The sequence below is a fragment of the Xenopus laevis genome, chromosome 4S (genome assembly GCF_017654675.1).
Source record: "Xenopus laevis strain J_2021 chromosome 4S, Xenopus_laevis_v10.1, whole genome shotgun sequence".
NCBI lineage: Eukaryota > Metazoa > Chordata > Amphibia > Anura > Pipidae > Xenopus > Xenopus laevis.
Window position 1 is genome coordinate 37,379,991 of NC_054378.1, and position 16,809 is coordinate 37,396,799.

The 16,809-nt window shown below is 35.1% G+C and overlaps 1 protein-coding gene across 1 annotated transcript in view; it reads right to left on the bottom strand.

Moving 5' to 3' along the window:
• cdh8.S (cadherin 8 S homeolog) overlaps positions 1–16,809 on the bottom strand; it is a 265,728-nt gene that overhangs the window by 238,563 nt on the left and 10,356 nt on the right. The window lies entirely within an intron of this gene.

Below are 16,809 nucleotides of genomic sequence, written 5' to 3' on the forward strand. Positions count from 1 at the left end.
GACCACCCCCCGACAGGAATGTAATACCCGTTCCCCATCCCCCTCCAATGTCAAATGGCACACTGCCAACTTTGCTCCCTACTCTCTTCCCCTCTTCTCCCCCATAACCTCCCTATTCCTCCAGTTTTCTTCTCTCTACTCTGTCCCTTTAAACATTTTCAAAAATTAAGAATCATCGGCACTAAATTATTGTCTCCCCATCACAAGCAGCTTAGTCAGAACTCAAGACATACAGGGGACCAGCCATGCAAATGCACCCTATCTGTGTGTAAATTTATGACAAGCTGTATGTTTTCTTTCTTAATGTTTTCACATGACAAGAAGTAATACTGAGTAATCTGACTTCTGTTCAAAACGTGCTGATATGAATAACCTGTATTCAAGCATAAAAAATTATAAAAATACTATTAAAAAAAGAGAAACATGTTGATTGTTAAACTGTACAACTTTAACCACCCCTCCAAAAGGGTAATAAATTAAGCAATCTGTATAACATAAAACACCAAATAAAATATGAAAATCCTTCTTTAAAAACATCCTTTTAAAACATCACCCTATAATGGATTAAATACTACTAACTTATAATACAGTTTACAATTATTGCTAAAATGTTGAAAAGTTATGGCTGAATGACTTCATACTGCTATATTTGCAATATACCCTGGACTGTTGTCTTTATGTCATTTGACAACCCAGAAAAAGATGACACTAGCAAGGTAAAAGAGATGTACTGTAGATTCCTTTTTGAAATAAATATACCTTGACTCATGAATTTAAAAAAAGCACAGTTAATAAGCATTTGTCAGGGCTGATATGCGCCTATGAATTGTTTTATGGCTGATTATGAAGCTGTACTTAGGAAAATGAGGGCTAAAGAAATGACAGCAGCAAATTCAAATGTCAGCGTAGCTGATGTCAGAAATAATGTCTGAACAGTGTAACAAGGGCAGGTAGAAACTGCTGAGTTCAGACTAGTCGAAATTTCCTAAAGTGAAATACTTTGCTCCCTAACTAAAATATTAATATTATGACCATGTCTTATTCCTCTTTAAGACATTTTCTAATAGAAAAGTGGACATTTGACTCATCATAAATCTAAGTAATGACTGTCGCTTCACACAATAGTCAACTACTTCCTGCGGCACAATTGAGTTCTGCTAAGATGCAGGCCCAGCAATTTTTTAAGCCCCCTGGTTTTATGATACAAATGGGACAGGAGAACAAGCGAGATGAGAAAAGGGAAGAATGGGAGTTAAAAGAGCAAGAGACAAGGAAAGGGTTAGTCTATAAGTTAAGATCGAAATACTGTACACATACAGGATTTTAAATAATGAGGAGCATTGTAAGCATTTAGTAAGATGTAAAGCATCATTAACTGGCATGTAAAAGGCTAATGCACTACACATACCTGCTCCATGTTAGAAAAGTCTCTCATGTTTAAATAATTAATATCATACAGCTAAACAGCTTTAGGTATTGTACCAAAAAGCAAACTTTCTAGATTGGCTTGACGTTCAGCAATGTGGGCTATTAACTCTAATAACTTTTAAGGGTTTTGGCAAACTGAATCATTTAAACATGAAAATTAGCAAAAATGCAGAAACAGACCGACAGAGGATAAAGCACCCCCACAGTCAATTATAAGGATATAAGAAATCACAGCATATGTATTCACTAACACAGTTATACAGGTCATAGAACGAAGGGTTAACTTTTAATATTCTTTAGAAGGGGACTCGTTTGTATTGTTCACAGGTTATTTATATGTATACAGGTTATCCAGTATTGAAAAACAGATATTTATTTCTTCGTGATTTTTGATGTTGGAAATATGGGATCTATTATTCAGAATACTTGAGGCTGGGGTTTTCAGGATTTTTGTTTGCATCTCAATACCTTAAGTTTGATTCAAATACTTTTTTCTTTTGTTCTAACTAAGCTACAGTACATGAATCTGTATTGGTGGCAAAACAATCCTACTTTTTTTAATGTTTAAAGGACTGTTTTATTATTACAGATTTTAAAAAAGTAATTTTTAAAAAAAATTTGAATTAAAATGGAGTTTATGAGCTAAGCTTTCCTGTAATTCTGAGCTTTCTGGACAATGTGCTTATGGATAAGGGATTTGTGTAAAACAGCATAATCTCCCAGTATCCTTAACTTTTTAAAGGAGAAGGAAAGGCTTTTTTACTTGGGGGTGCCAAAAGTTAAACACCCCTAAGTGATAACATGTATTTACCTGCACCCCCAAGTGAAAGCATATACTTACTTGAAACCCCAGGCCATTGCACCTATCAGGAGAAAATTGCACTGGCCGGGATTCTTCCAGCGAGCACCATGGAGAGATTGTCTTCCGGGTTATTCTTTTTTCAAATTTTCCGGGGCAGGCGCATGCACTGCAGAACAAAATAGCCTGCCTCTTTATTCTCCTAGTCTTTTATATCTACTTACTATATTCTATTCTTCCATTATTAAGCCTAAAAAATAGGGAATGACCATGAAATAGGCCAAATGGTTAGAAGCAAGAGGCCCACTGACACCTGGGCCCAAGGGGAGTTTTCCTGGTATCCCGCTGGGCCAGTCCGACACTGCTTGGGGATGCCAAACTTTTGCACCCCAAGTAAAAAGACCTTTTCTTCTCCTTTAAAATATCAGATAATGTGTAAAGTAGTAAGTGGCAATGTTCTCTATATTCCCTATTGAAACTTTTCTGAAAGGCAGAAAATGTTCTGCCTGCATAGTAAAAATACAGTTACTTGTAGTGTAAATACCATTCACAGATTCACAGATAACATAATAAATGACATTACTGCATGCAGCTTAATTGTGCTCAACAGTTCCCCCAAAATACATTTTATGGAAAAAAAGACGTATCATAATACAATCTTAACCATGCCATTGTTACCATGTAAAGGATTGCAAATCAATGGGAAAAACCAATCAAGTGTAGAAAAACTAAAAGCAGTTCTTGTAGTATAAAATATTATAGTAAATATATATAAATAGTATTAAATAAATAAAAAAGTGCTAGCCTGTAATGTCCACTGTGAGTGTTTCGACTGTGAGTCGGTGTGTTGTCTTAAAAGAATTGGCCACAAAACTTTAAAATACGCTTTCAACATAAATGCATGCTTTTGGAATTGCACACACGAAATACCACAAGATTCTCCTATTTAATAAATACATGTTTATGCTTCAGTAGTAGAACTTGGACCCAATGTAATATTTATCATTTGCAAAATCCAATTCAGATGCTGGAATATGTAGGGGAATAGAAACTCAGACAGACATATTTTTCATTAAACTGCAAAATAGTCTACCATTTCTTTACTTTATTGTCAGCTTCATTTTGAATTCAGTTATTGTCTCCAGCAGAAGAACAGTGACATTTGATTCACCACAGATTTCCAAGCACATCTGCCATGGAGTTGTAAATGCATTGCAGAGGAGGGAAAGAACATACACCAGCATATATCAAGTAAAAGTTTCATCGAACTAATCAAGTCCATGGGGACACTCTGCTGTGTCATAAGACATATCATTCCACAGCTGAATGAGACTGTCAGTCACTGCAAGCCAGGCTGCTGTAGTGTTCATGTCACCAGTCAGCAGCATGCCGGGGTTTAGAAGTGAAAAGGGGCATATATTAAATCCCAAACTCATCCTATCAAATTTCAATTTGCCAACTACAAAAGTGGGCCCTCCTATGACATTTCAGCTTGTAAACTGGGAAGAACAGATTGTTAATTGTTTAAATGAGCATAAAGAGTTTTCTAATGGGTGAATTTGGAATAGCTGAGCATAACTAGAACCTTAACTGTTTTGCTTATATGCTTACAGTGAAGGTTTTCATGTTATATTTTATCATATGAGAAGAATATAATGGTTTTAAACAAATTATCAGGCTTACTAAAGATATTGGATCTATTTATGAAGGTGGTAAAAAGAACTTACAGAGAAAATCATATTTATTCATAAGTTAAATGTTGACCGTACACCAGAAAATTTGCTGATACACTTTCACACCAACACCTTGATGCCCTCATTGAATTTGGTATATTTTACCTTCTTACACAATTGAACTGGGCAGATTTATCAAAGGTCGAAGTGAAAATTCAAATGAAAAAAAAAAAATTGAATTTCAAGCTAATTTTTGGGAATAGTCCAAATTCGATAAAAAATAAACAAAAATTAGAAAGTTCGAATTTCTACATTTATTCTGTACTGTCTCTTTAAAAATTCAACTTTAACCATTTCCCATTTAAAACCTGTCGAATTACTGTTTTAGTCTATGGGGGGACCTCCTAGAACCTATTTGGAGTCAATTGGTGGACTTTGAAAAATCGAAGGTTATTTGGGGAAAAAACTTTGAATCGTACGATTTCAATGCGCTATTACTTTGATTCATATGATTCAAATTTGATCGGGAATAGACATATTTGATTGAAAACTGACCTATTTGGCCAAAGAAAAACCTTTCAATTTAATTTCGGTTGGTCTTTTTGAATTTCGAAGTTTTATAAAATTTGAAATTCGACCCTTGATAAATCTGCACCTAAGTGAAGCCAATTATTTGCAATGGGAGATAGCTGGGCACCAGATTTCCTAACCCTATTGTTTTGCCTACAACTCATGTTTGCAATACAGTAGCATATCAGGGCTTTTGTCTCTGTCTTTTCACTGTTTCTGAGGCTTCCCCCCCCCCCAGAAAAAGGTGTCAAGACAATAAACTGGGAAATATCAGAAAAGAACAAATTGATAATACATTATCATAAAAGCTCTATGTTAATCTCTGTGGTTATGGTACACACACAATATCATTGTCAAAGCTTGAACGTATTCATTTAGGTGCCATCAATTTCTGCTCTAAGAACGTTATCTTGGGAAATGATGCCAGTGTATATAAATCACACCAAGAACTGCAAATCTCCCAGTATTTTTTAAATGCATAAAAATGTAAACAACCTAAGGTGACTTTTGTTAATAATTTTTTTAAACCTTTAAAAAATAGGTCCCTTTATTTGTTTAAAGAAAAACAACCCCCCCCCCCCGAACAATGTAGGTCTCTATAAAATATATTAAATAAAACAGCTCATATGTGAAGCACTGCTATGTGCCATTGGGTAATACTAAATAGAAAATTGCCATTTTAAGAAATTAGGGCCACCTCCTGGGATCCTCAGATGCACAGTGTACACGAAAAAAAAAAAAAAAAACATACATGTTACATGACATGAGCCAAGTAACAGACAAAGTTCTGTCTTTTGGTTCCACACTTCTTCATTTTACAGTTAGAGCAATATTTACTATATCTATATTCCGGTTGGGTAAGATTCTTTAATAGGATATTTAATATGCTGTAAACTATCTGTAAATTAAGTATTCATTTTGGGGGTATTGTTTTTCTTTATGAAATTGTGAATACAGGTTGATGAATGTCCCTGTTGTCTGACAAGAGAATTATTTATTTTTTATGTGATGGTAGCAATAATTTAGAAGAAAGAGATGTCTGATATGCTTTCTGTTTCTGTGTGGTTTGCTTCTGCTATTAAATTAAATTCAACAAAGCACTCCACAGAATATTAGAAAGAGCAGCGCTCCATCCTGTCCTTAACGTTTTTAATTGAAGGACAGGCATTGATTTTCTGTATTCTTCCTTGTTCCACATATTGTAGAGAGAAGAGCTGTAAATTTCAGCTTTTCCATCTACTTATGCCAATCTGTTAATACAATGTCTACACAATAAAGGAAGTGCTGATACTGCACCCCAGTCAGGTGAATCCAGGACAGCACAGGTTATAAAGTTTCACTTCTTCCCATCACCAATTTCAGCCATCATCATGCATCTAATCTTGCCATCACTTTATGATATTTGTACAACTGGGAATAAACTTACTCTTTCCATTCATTCTGGGCTCATAGCAAGGTTAGGTTATAAAGTATACAGTATATTTTATATGCTTAACTAATGTTGTAATCTAATAATGTTTTAATCTAGTAATATACACTACTTTAAATCATTGTGATTGTTCCTTTGGAAGGATTATTTCTGTGACCATCATGCATGGCATTAATTTACAATTGAGAGGAAATTTATGTAATCCTTTTATTTTACACCACTTTCATGGCTCACCTTACACAACTTTATAGGTTGCCCCGGAGTTCCACATTACGCATGTTCTTACTTCCCAATGTTCCAAATATTTCATAAAACATAAAAATAGTGGGGTTATCAGAAAGGGGGTCTTGTCTGAAGTTATTAGGGGGGAGCGCTGAAATCCCTTAACCTTTCTGACTGTAAGTAAAAGGTAGATTGTTGAAACCTACTTTTGAAGGGAAATTAGGTTGCTAGTTGTGCAGCTCCTTCTTTCAACTAAACTGCACTAGGTTCATGATACAGCTTACATGCTCTGTATAGTATATGTGAATGTTTTTTTTTTATAATATTCAGACAGATTTTATTTCAAGACAGTTTCTTTTTAAAATAATATTTTAATGCATTGTCTGGTTCTTTGATTAGTTGTATTTATGCTCCCATTACATATTTATGTATCTGAATGACCCATGTTTGCATTGTATTATATTCAGAAACCTTTATATGACCCCTAAAATCTAATTACCCATATTTCCTGTTGATAATTTCTTAGGCATTATTCCAAATGGCATTTCACATCCTTTTTACCATTTGATCCCAGTTCAATTTATAATAACATTAATACACTCAGCTTTACAATATTCCTAGATTAGACCAGGATCTGACTGCCAAGAGACAAGATGAGCAGTGTAAAATAAAATAGATACAAAGAAACAGTAGCCTGCTGTACTTTTGCTGTTTAGTTTGTTCATAAATAGTGATTGATATTAGACACAAAAATATTATTGGCATACAGTATATAAAATATTATTGGCATATAGTATACATTGGCACGACTTATGCATGTCTTTACAATAATGGAAACAAAGGATGTAAACAACTAAGGTTGTTATAAGTAGAAGTATGTATTAGTGATGAGCGATAAGATGCCCATAGACCGCGATGTTTGAAAAAAATTGCTGCTCGTCAAAAAAAAATTGTCGCCCATAGACTTCAATGCATTTGCCATGTTTTTCTGGCAAAGTGAAACCGGTAAGATTTACCCATCACTAGTATGTATTAAACATTAAGGGGCACATTTACTATGGGTTGAATATCGAGGGTTAATTAACCCTCGATATTCGCCCATCGAAGTTAAATCCTTCGAATATCGAAGACGAAGAATTTACCACAATTTGTTCGAACGAACGAAAAATAATTTGGTCGAATGAAAAATCGACCGTTTCGAAGGATTTTAATTCATCGATCAAACGATTTTCCTTTGATCGCAAATTGCTAGGAAAGCCTATGGGGACCTTCCCCATAGGCTAACATTGGTGCTCGGTAGGTTTTAGGTGGCAAAGTAGGTGGTCGGAGTTTTTTTTTAAAGAGACAGTGCTTCGACTGTCGAATAGTCGAACGATTTTTAGTTCAAATCGTTTGATTCGAAGTAGCCAATTCGATGGTCGAAGTAGCCAAAAAAAAAACTTTTTTTTCCTTCTAATCCTTCACTCGAGCTAAGTAAATGTGCCCCCAACTGCATACTTGCTTATTCATTTTAAACATTGCTCAGAATACAGTTTCCCTATTAATTTGACCTTGAAATAGCATTCATTTTAAATATGAGGTCAGTTCATATTCATTTAGGGGAGTTCTCGATATAATATGTGGTCTTCAGAAGCAGCATCATTAAACAATGAATAGTGCTGAGTGAAATTTTTTAGCAGGCATAGATTTGCAGCGAAATTCTGCGATTTGCCATCAGCTAATTTGAACTTGACTTCAAAACATTGTGCATGAAACAGGCAGAGAAAAAAAAAATCCATTGATATCAAGTCCATGAACTTCAGTTCATTCAACACTTCATTATTTGTTTAAAAAAGCCCCCAAAAAAGTGCATTGATGTCAATTTCAGAAGTTTCAGAAACTTTTCACCATTTTACAAATTTTTCAGTGAATCGGAACTGGATGGCTCATCACTTTATTGATGAAATCTATTTTTATTAGCACTATGAAGGCAACATAAAATTATAAAATATATTAACTTATGTTACTTATTAAAACATAATGCATATGTAATGTACAATCTAATATAAAATGCTGAAGCAGCCTGCCATTTGCATGTTAATTAGGTTTTACTTTAGTTATTGCAACACTTTGTAATTGTCCTCCATTTGAGTTGACCTGACATTTTGATACAGATGATATAATAACTTTCAGAAAATGGAAAATGCATATAAATGCACTGTTCCTTTAGCTTCTCTTTATACACTGAAGGTGTTTTAACAATTAACAATTCTGATTTCCTAAACAAACAAATGCAGTTAAAAGACTGTCTCCAGACATTTCAACTAGCCTAAGGATCAGTCACATGCTATTCCTGAAAAAGTCAAACTTTCTGTAGCAGTATATATATTTACTTAAGCAAAAAGCCTAACAGTTGCTAAATGGCAGATGGTAAATTCTCAGCATGGCTTGAATTTAGCTTTAGGTTTTAAATTTAAAACCGAAACATACATCAAAACAAAATATGCTACAGAGTACCTTTTACAGTGGGCACAATCCATTTTATATAAAATTTAGTATATGATGTATAATATTTATTCAACTAACTACAGTTCTGAATTCAGATCCTGTCTATCCTGTTTTCTTAAGGCTGCTAAAAACTTAACCCTCATGATAATTAATTCACATCATAGCCTCTTCTTCTTAGAAGATATTCCAGTCCTGAACTTGCCAGTGTGTGGGAAATCCTGTAATGCCTAAAACTTTCTTAAACTAAGCTAATATATATATCTAACCTCCTAATAAGCCAATAGAGTAAATGATCATTTGGAGGGATGAAAAAAATGCCTGCAATTATTTTAGCCAATCTCTACATTTTCATGTTTCCATATTGTATCATTTCAGTCCAAACTTAAATCTACTGCCTTACAATTTGCTTGACTTCATTTTACAAAACGTATTTTTTACACAGTGTGTTTGCCGCCAGAATGTCAAGGCCGCCGGGAGCGCTCAGCAGCGTGTCCTCTCCCAGCGGCGAAAGATCCAAGATGGCAGCACCCATTAAGGCGGATGCAGACGCAGGTGCCGGCGCGACAACGTCGGCACAGGCGTAATGACGTTGACGTGATGACGTCACCGGTTGGTGCCAAAATTCATAATAAAAGGGCGCCCTGGACGCTGAGACGCTGCCCAATTATATGTATTACTCCTGTGAAGTACCTGGGTGTGTTCCTGTATTTGTTCCTGTTGATTTCCTGATCTTGATCCCTGCCTGAATCCCTGTTTGTGAACCTGCGCTGCCTGCCTGAAGAACTTTGCCTGTGACCTAAATAATCTCTTGCTTAACCCCTTGGATACCTCGATCTTGGACTTTTATTCCTGGCTTCCTCCTTGGCCCGGACTACTTCCTTTGGGAAACGCTAGGCCCCCTGACACAGAAGAGCTCCGTCCTTGCCTCTGTTGACAAATGATACCTCTAAATGCTGATAGAGTCATATACCTCATTTTTGACCTGTGAATCTCAAAGCATTAGTCTCCCAGTTTGAATATCTAAAACAATGTTGTATTGTAAACACAGATTGTCTTATTTGATTGAAAATGACAAGACTAGGAACTTGGCCAGTTTCTGTGCCCAAGCTTTGAACATTTGCTTTGGGCACTAATCTACATTTTTTTACTGTGTTACTAAAGTTTCTCATGCTTGAAATGTGCTTAATAAACCAACAAACACTCAAAGGGGAATGTAATTACAATTCACAAGCATGTTTAAAATGACGTTTTTGCAACTGTTTAGTGCTGCTCATAATGTAAAATCATTCACTGGTGAATATTACATCGCTAAGCAAAGGTTAGCGTTAACATCTGCTCTGGAGTTTCATTAAGTATTTAATTTTAAAAAATTACTTTGCGTTTTTTTTACATACACTGGGAATGTTCGCAAAAGTCATTTGGTCAAAAACTTGCATGGAAGTCATTGAGTTCTGTAATTGGTCAAAAAGGATGCAAACATGGTCTCTAACATTCTCAATGGTCTTTGCAAATGTTTGTTGCGCTAACGAGACATATATTATATTTCACCATTACCATTTACTGGTCTACTTCAGTTAGACTAATTAAAGTAAACACTACAGTGGAAAACAATGACATTCTCCTCTAGTGTCCAACTCTCAGCATTAAAGAGGTTAACCTTTAATAATTTGAAGCATGCATACTACAGTGGAAAACATTGACATTCTCCTCTAGTGTCCAACTCTCAGCATTAAAGAGGTTAACTTTTAATAATTTGAAGCATGCATATTTAACCTAATTTCCTTCTACCTTTATCCTAGAATTTAAAAATTATTTTGGGGTTAGGTTCAGCTAAAATAATAATCATTATTATTTCACTTTAAGTCAGTTTCTTAAGCACTAACTTTCACACTATTTCCTCGACAGAGGTGCACAGACACACAACATATGGATTCAAGTTTAAATGACAAATTGGCGAAACAAGAAAACATAGATACAATGCAATGGGATTATTTTATAAGGATAAGAAATGGAAACTACTTACAAACAGCTTACAAACAAAATTACAAAGCAACTGCAACTAATTATTTTTAATATGGTTTCCCTATGGTTGGACCCAACCACCTTTTCTGACTCCACTAATATAACAAAAACAATTTAAACAAACAATAGTGCAACACACTAACAAAGAAGAAATACATAAACAGGATTATTTTTAAATTTTATTAGCTTTATATTTACAGAAGGAAAGTAAAATCCTCAATGATGAACATTTCAACAACAGTTATCCTAAGCTATTTCTGGTTGTTTTATAGACTGAATGACCTTAGCATTCAATATAGCATTTATCATTTAAGAGTTCATTTTAAAGTATTATTTAAGCCATGGCATGGCATAACTTGTCATTTGTTCATAGGGAATGGCTTTGACTAGCAACTGGAATATTGTAATTTGAAGTGGCATTCTTAAGCAATTTCTATCCATATGCTAAATTTAGGATAGCCTAATCTAGACATTGACTCGGCAGTTAAAATCTCTAGCTCTTACAATGAGCTGTACAATGCTCAAAGAGTTGTGAATATAAATTATAACCTGGTGCTGACATGTCTTTCTACAGCTCAATCCATAAACCGTTTGAAAGCTCTTTTGTCTTTAAGCCTATATCTGTTGCTTGGAATATACTATGTGACCTTATCAAGAAAGTGTATTTATTCTGAAATCATGTCAAGCACTATTATTGCACACAAATACTGCTCATGTCACTAACGGTGCAAGTTGCCAAGGTCAGTTTGTGAAAATGAAATATTTTGGTTTAGCAATAAATGAAGATGAATATGTCTGTAGGAGACTGATAAATGTATTCCCTTTTTATATTGCAATCTCCTAAAGATTGGCCATTTAAGGGCCCCTTAGTTACACATGACTCAATTTCCTTGATCAAATCATGACCCCTAATTATCTCAGGTTTAGCCACTAGATGGCATGGTGTTTTAAAATTTAAGATGAGCACACATGTGCTCAGGGTCCATTTTGTTAGTCCCCTTACCTGAGCAGGCAGAAAGGGTGAAGTGGAACTTAGACAAGATCAGGCCAGCTTACTTTCATAGACCACTCAAGGAGAGATGGATAGGTAGACTATTTATCCGAGCAGCTGAGGCTCCACTGAGAATGTATTGAACCAGTATGTATTGCCCAGAATTACAAACAAAGCGTTAGAGTTTGGTCCATTAAGATAAAAGGCTAAAAGTTAGGTGTACCATTGTAGATGCTGTTTATGCTATTGTCCCTGCAGGGACTTAAACTGACCATTGGTACTTGTGAGTATATGCCTATCCACTGTTGTTCTATGTTCCTGCTTATCTCTAACTGCACTGCTATATATTTGTTCCTTAATAAATAATTTATATGGTTAAATTGCAAGAACCACTGGTGCCCAATTATTTTGCATTTCATGCAGTTGCACAACACCGTGCCTCCACACTGTGAAGGGCTCATCCCCTGATCATCAAGGTCTCACCCAGAAAAATTATTGGGGTAAAGCTAGTAGTTGAGAGTAATGGTGCCGCTCATTTTACTATAGCTTACACTTCTATAACCATGATATTTTTATTTGAATGTATAGTTTGGGCATAAGTGTGGACTAGGCTGTGTATGGCAAAATTCTATGAAAACTAAAGAAAAACGGAAACACTTGGTATTGCTCTGTAGTTACAGCCATTTGATGTGCTACAAACAGCTTCCTTTCGCATTACAAAGTGAATCCTGCAGCACATAACTATTACCTGCAAGGGGGATGCAATAGCACATTCACTTTTAAAACTGTCCAACGTGACAGCACTCTGTACGGCTTATTCTATTCATCTGTATCTGTCAGCTCCGAGGACAGCACCCAGGCATTCTTTGGATTTTATACCTACTTCTACTATATATATACATATATATTTATTTTATGTGGCGGGTGAACATAGAGTATATATATATATATATATATATATATATATATATATATATATATATATATATATATATATATATATATGCATATACACTATGTATATTTATATATATATATATATATATATATATATATATATATATATATATATATATATATATATATATATATATGATGAGCATTTTTATATATATATATATATATATATATATATATATATATATATATATATATATATATATATATATATATATATATATATATATATATATATGATGCTCATCACTACGAAATTAAAGTGATTTAAACCTGAAGGCAAAATCAGAGAGAAGGCAGTGAAACCTTTCAGGCTTTTATAGTCATTATCACTGTTAAATAAATCAAATATGCAAGCAAGTCATAAATATAGAAATAATATAGAGAATTACCAGCTAAAATTATGAAGTCGGTATAATCAGTACTTGTTCAAGCGCAGAGTGAAAATACGGAATACTGTTAACATCATAAAAGTATTCGCTAATCGCTATTTTCACTCTGCACTTGAACCAGGGCCAGCGGCCCCCGAGGCCAGCGACCAGAACACGAGTGCGCTATTCAGTACTGGAGCACCCAGTGCTCCATAGGATGCGGCAAGCATGGCATGCCACCCCTAAAATTTTGGTGCCCTAGGCTCGGGTCTTTGTGGCCTCGCCACAAATCCAGGCCTGGCTTGAACAACTGTTGTGCACTAAGACTGAACAGTGTAGTTACAACAACAGCCTTCTCTATCAAAGGCAAGAAGAATTTTACAGTTTTGCCCTAATATTAATCAAAGTTATTAAAGATGTAGACTCGACAGGGGACATCATATGCTTGCCTTTTATTTGGTATGCAAATAAAAACATGTAGTTTGAAAGTAATTCTATTGAATAATTAACATATGCATCCCAGCATATTGTATTACTTACTTGTTATTGGCAAAATCTGAAAATTGGGCTACTGTCAGTTATAATGAGTTAAACATTCTATGCAATGAATTTTTAGTGTAGCTCAACCTTATTTTGAAGAGTCCCAAACATCTTGTTATACTATAACAGAGGATTTTTGCCTTGTTAACTGTATGAAAATGAGTGTGTGCTTTAATTTCATCCTGGACATTTCATTTTTTATTCAGTCAATTGCATCATTAAAATTTCTCTGAATTAAGGTCTCGTTCAGCAGGGTGCAGCATAAGGTTTAAGTAAAAGGCTGCTAAGAAATCTTTAAGTAGCTAACCTCACTCTGAAGGTCTAATTTCCAGCATCTGAGCTTTCTGCTCCATATTTATGATTACACTTAGCAATTTTTAGTTTGCCTATTTTGGCGAAATAAGCGAATATCAATATGTGTCCAAATTGTGCATAAGGCCAGTTATGTAGGCTCAAAAATATGTTGTTGTTTATTTATGTATTTATGTTGTTTATTTATGTATACGAGAGCTTGTCATCCTTTGCAATGCCCTTTCTGAAGGGAATTCCATTTCTTGAGAAGAAGTATCTCATTATAATAATTTGAATGCAATCAGATTGTTTCACTGATACTGGTCGCCAATTATGCTATATTTAAACATTATTTGAAACTGAGGAATAAAATAACAAAAAGTGAAGTGTTATCATTGGAGTGGGTATAAATAGTGAAATATTTTGTTGGAAAAGGAATATTAGTTTTACAATACTTGGAGCATGTATAAGCTAAAACAGAATTAAGAGCAATGGAAATATTTATTTTCAAGGAATTGATTAGCAACACACAGATCTGGGCAATAACATTAAATCAAAATAAGCAGGAAGAAAAACCTTGCATATCTGAGTAGTGATTATTTTTTCAGTAATTTAAGAGAAGGCATGCTATCTTAGGTCCCAAATCTAAAATGGAGAGCATGTGCTTCCTTTAATATAGATTAATTAAATACTAAATACATTAGGCATACACTATAATATATGTGGATCCAAGAGAATACGATATGTGTGATCATTTCTAAGAGCAAACATTTGTTCATTTTATATTTGTGACTGTGTTGCAGCCTTAGGTGCTTTTCATGACAGGCACTCAGCTGCTGGGCCAAGAACACTGGACATGTAGATGCCTGTATGCAGCTGGCGGCTGGGTTTTCCTGTATTTTAAATGATCCCAGTTGGAAGTGAAGTCACTGAATGACCACTTCCTATCCCATTAAAAATCCTTTTCGAAGAGTGCACTGGAAAACGAGCTGAATCCTGCAAGCTCAGACTTGCTAAGACAATATCAGCATGACAAGTGAAATAGATTTTTTGCCTTTTGGAGATCAGAGAAATCTCAGAAAATGTGCAATCTGTGTGAGCTTGAAGTACGGTCTTGCCATAAATGAATGCATTCATTTTAAATAGTGCTACTTGAAAAATTTGTCTTGGCTGCTTGTATGTCTCAGAGGCAGAGCAGCAACGCATGTAGGTTTTGGAAAACTCACAAAGTGTTAAACAGCATGCAACCTATTTTTTATTCATAAATATTCATATTTGCTTGAATTACAAATACTAATTCAGATTCTATTCAATATTATCTTTTGCTTTTTTGCTTTTGTCCCCACCTTGGCTTTCATTCAGAAAGGCCATTTATGTGCTCTGCATCTCACACTGGATTAAAGTTAGGGAGACAGCAGTCCCTAACTTGACATATGAATGATAGCCAAGCAGCTACGTAAGATAAGGAATGATCTAGTACTTTCCCAATGTGCCCACCCCTCATGAATACAGCTCTACTGAAGACAAGTAGTGCTGTATTCATTGGTGAAACTCAAAAATAATTTGTTTTTTGTGGTACCTGCTTGTAATAGGGTAAAATGTTAATGGTTTAATATAAATGTTTAAGTAATGGTTAATACATATTTTCAGGTTGGCCACTAGTTGGCCACTAGAGTATAACAATAGTTGAGGGAAAGTCCCCAGAGGGAGAATAGGAAGTTATCAAAGTTATAAAATTGAAGGCTGTGACAATAAAGAAAATGTGATTGAGCTACAACTCTCTCTATCATGTGTTTTACTGAAGGTTTCCCCCACACAAATGGTTGGTGGTACATCAAGGGTTAACAACTGGTACAGCACAGGAGATGTTTGGCCCTGTTACATGCTCTTAGTACCTCACACTGGAATAAAGATAGGGAGTGGGTGCTCCCTAACTTGCATGTCTGAATGATGCACAAATTAGAGGTCGGGTAAGCGGTGGGAAAGGAATCCTTAAGTGTTTCCACCACTTAATGAATGCAGCTCTGCTGAAGGCATGTAGTGCATAATTCACTGGGGAAGTTCAAGCACTTGTGTCTTGGACATCTGTTCTGTTCCTCATAATGGATTAAAGTTGGGGAGTGCATGCTCCTTAACTTGAACATCTCAATATTATATGAATATTGCCCATCCCTCATGAATACAGGCATCCCTGTATTTATTGGGGTGCAGGTGGAAGGCCCTTAACTTTGGGCACTCACATGTGGCAGGGATGGCTTCTTGTGCCTGTTTTTTCTTTTACTTTGCTATCTATGCCATGCATAATAAAGGTCCCCTAATGTGTTAAACAGAGTAGATTATTTTAATGTGTACATTAAAAACAAAAGCAGAGGTAAGTGTGACTCTCTTTCTCTCGCTAAAAAGTGAGAAGTACCTGAAATTCAATCAATAGAGCAAAGCATAAGGCATTTGTCTCAGAAACTGTTTGCACTTTTGGTGGATCATAATAAGAAAAAGGTAAAAGTTCTCTACAGCAGATATGAAATATTTAATATACAAGTAATCTAACATTTAGCCAAACAAAATAAGCACAAAGTATAAATTAAGGAACTAGTGTGTGTATAGCACCTCTATTTATATTAAATTTATGTTAAATATTATTTAAGTAAAGCTCGCCTTTGTGTTCCATGAACAACAAGCAAGGTCTAATGGCTCCTTTTTTTTTTTTGGACAGTTAGTGGTATTAGGGATTGATTTTGGAGCTCACAATACTGATTGGCAGGGCGGTCTTTCTCTAGTCTAAGCAGGTGTGTGACAGAAGAAGAATGGTTAAATTAGTATTTACTATAAATCCATGTGTAGATTCTGTATGCCAAACAGTGTCGGACTGGGACACCAGGGACCAACCCAAAAACCTTAGACCAGGGGCCCACCAAAAAGCCTTAGACCAGGGGCCCACTATCAGTACTATTATTTTTCCTTTCCCTACCCAACCTCTATTCATCTAGTCTCTTTTCTTTACATACTATAATCTATTATTCCTTTGTTCT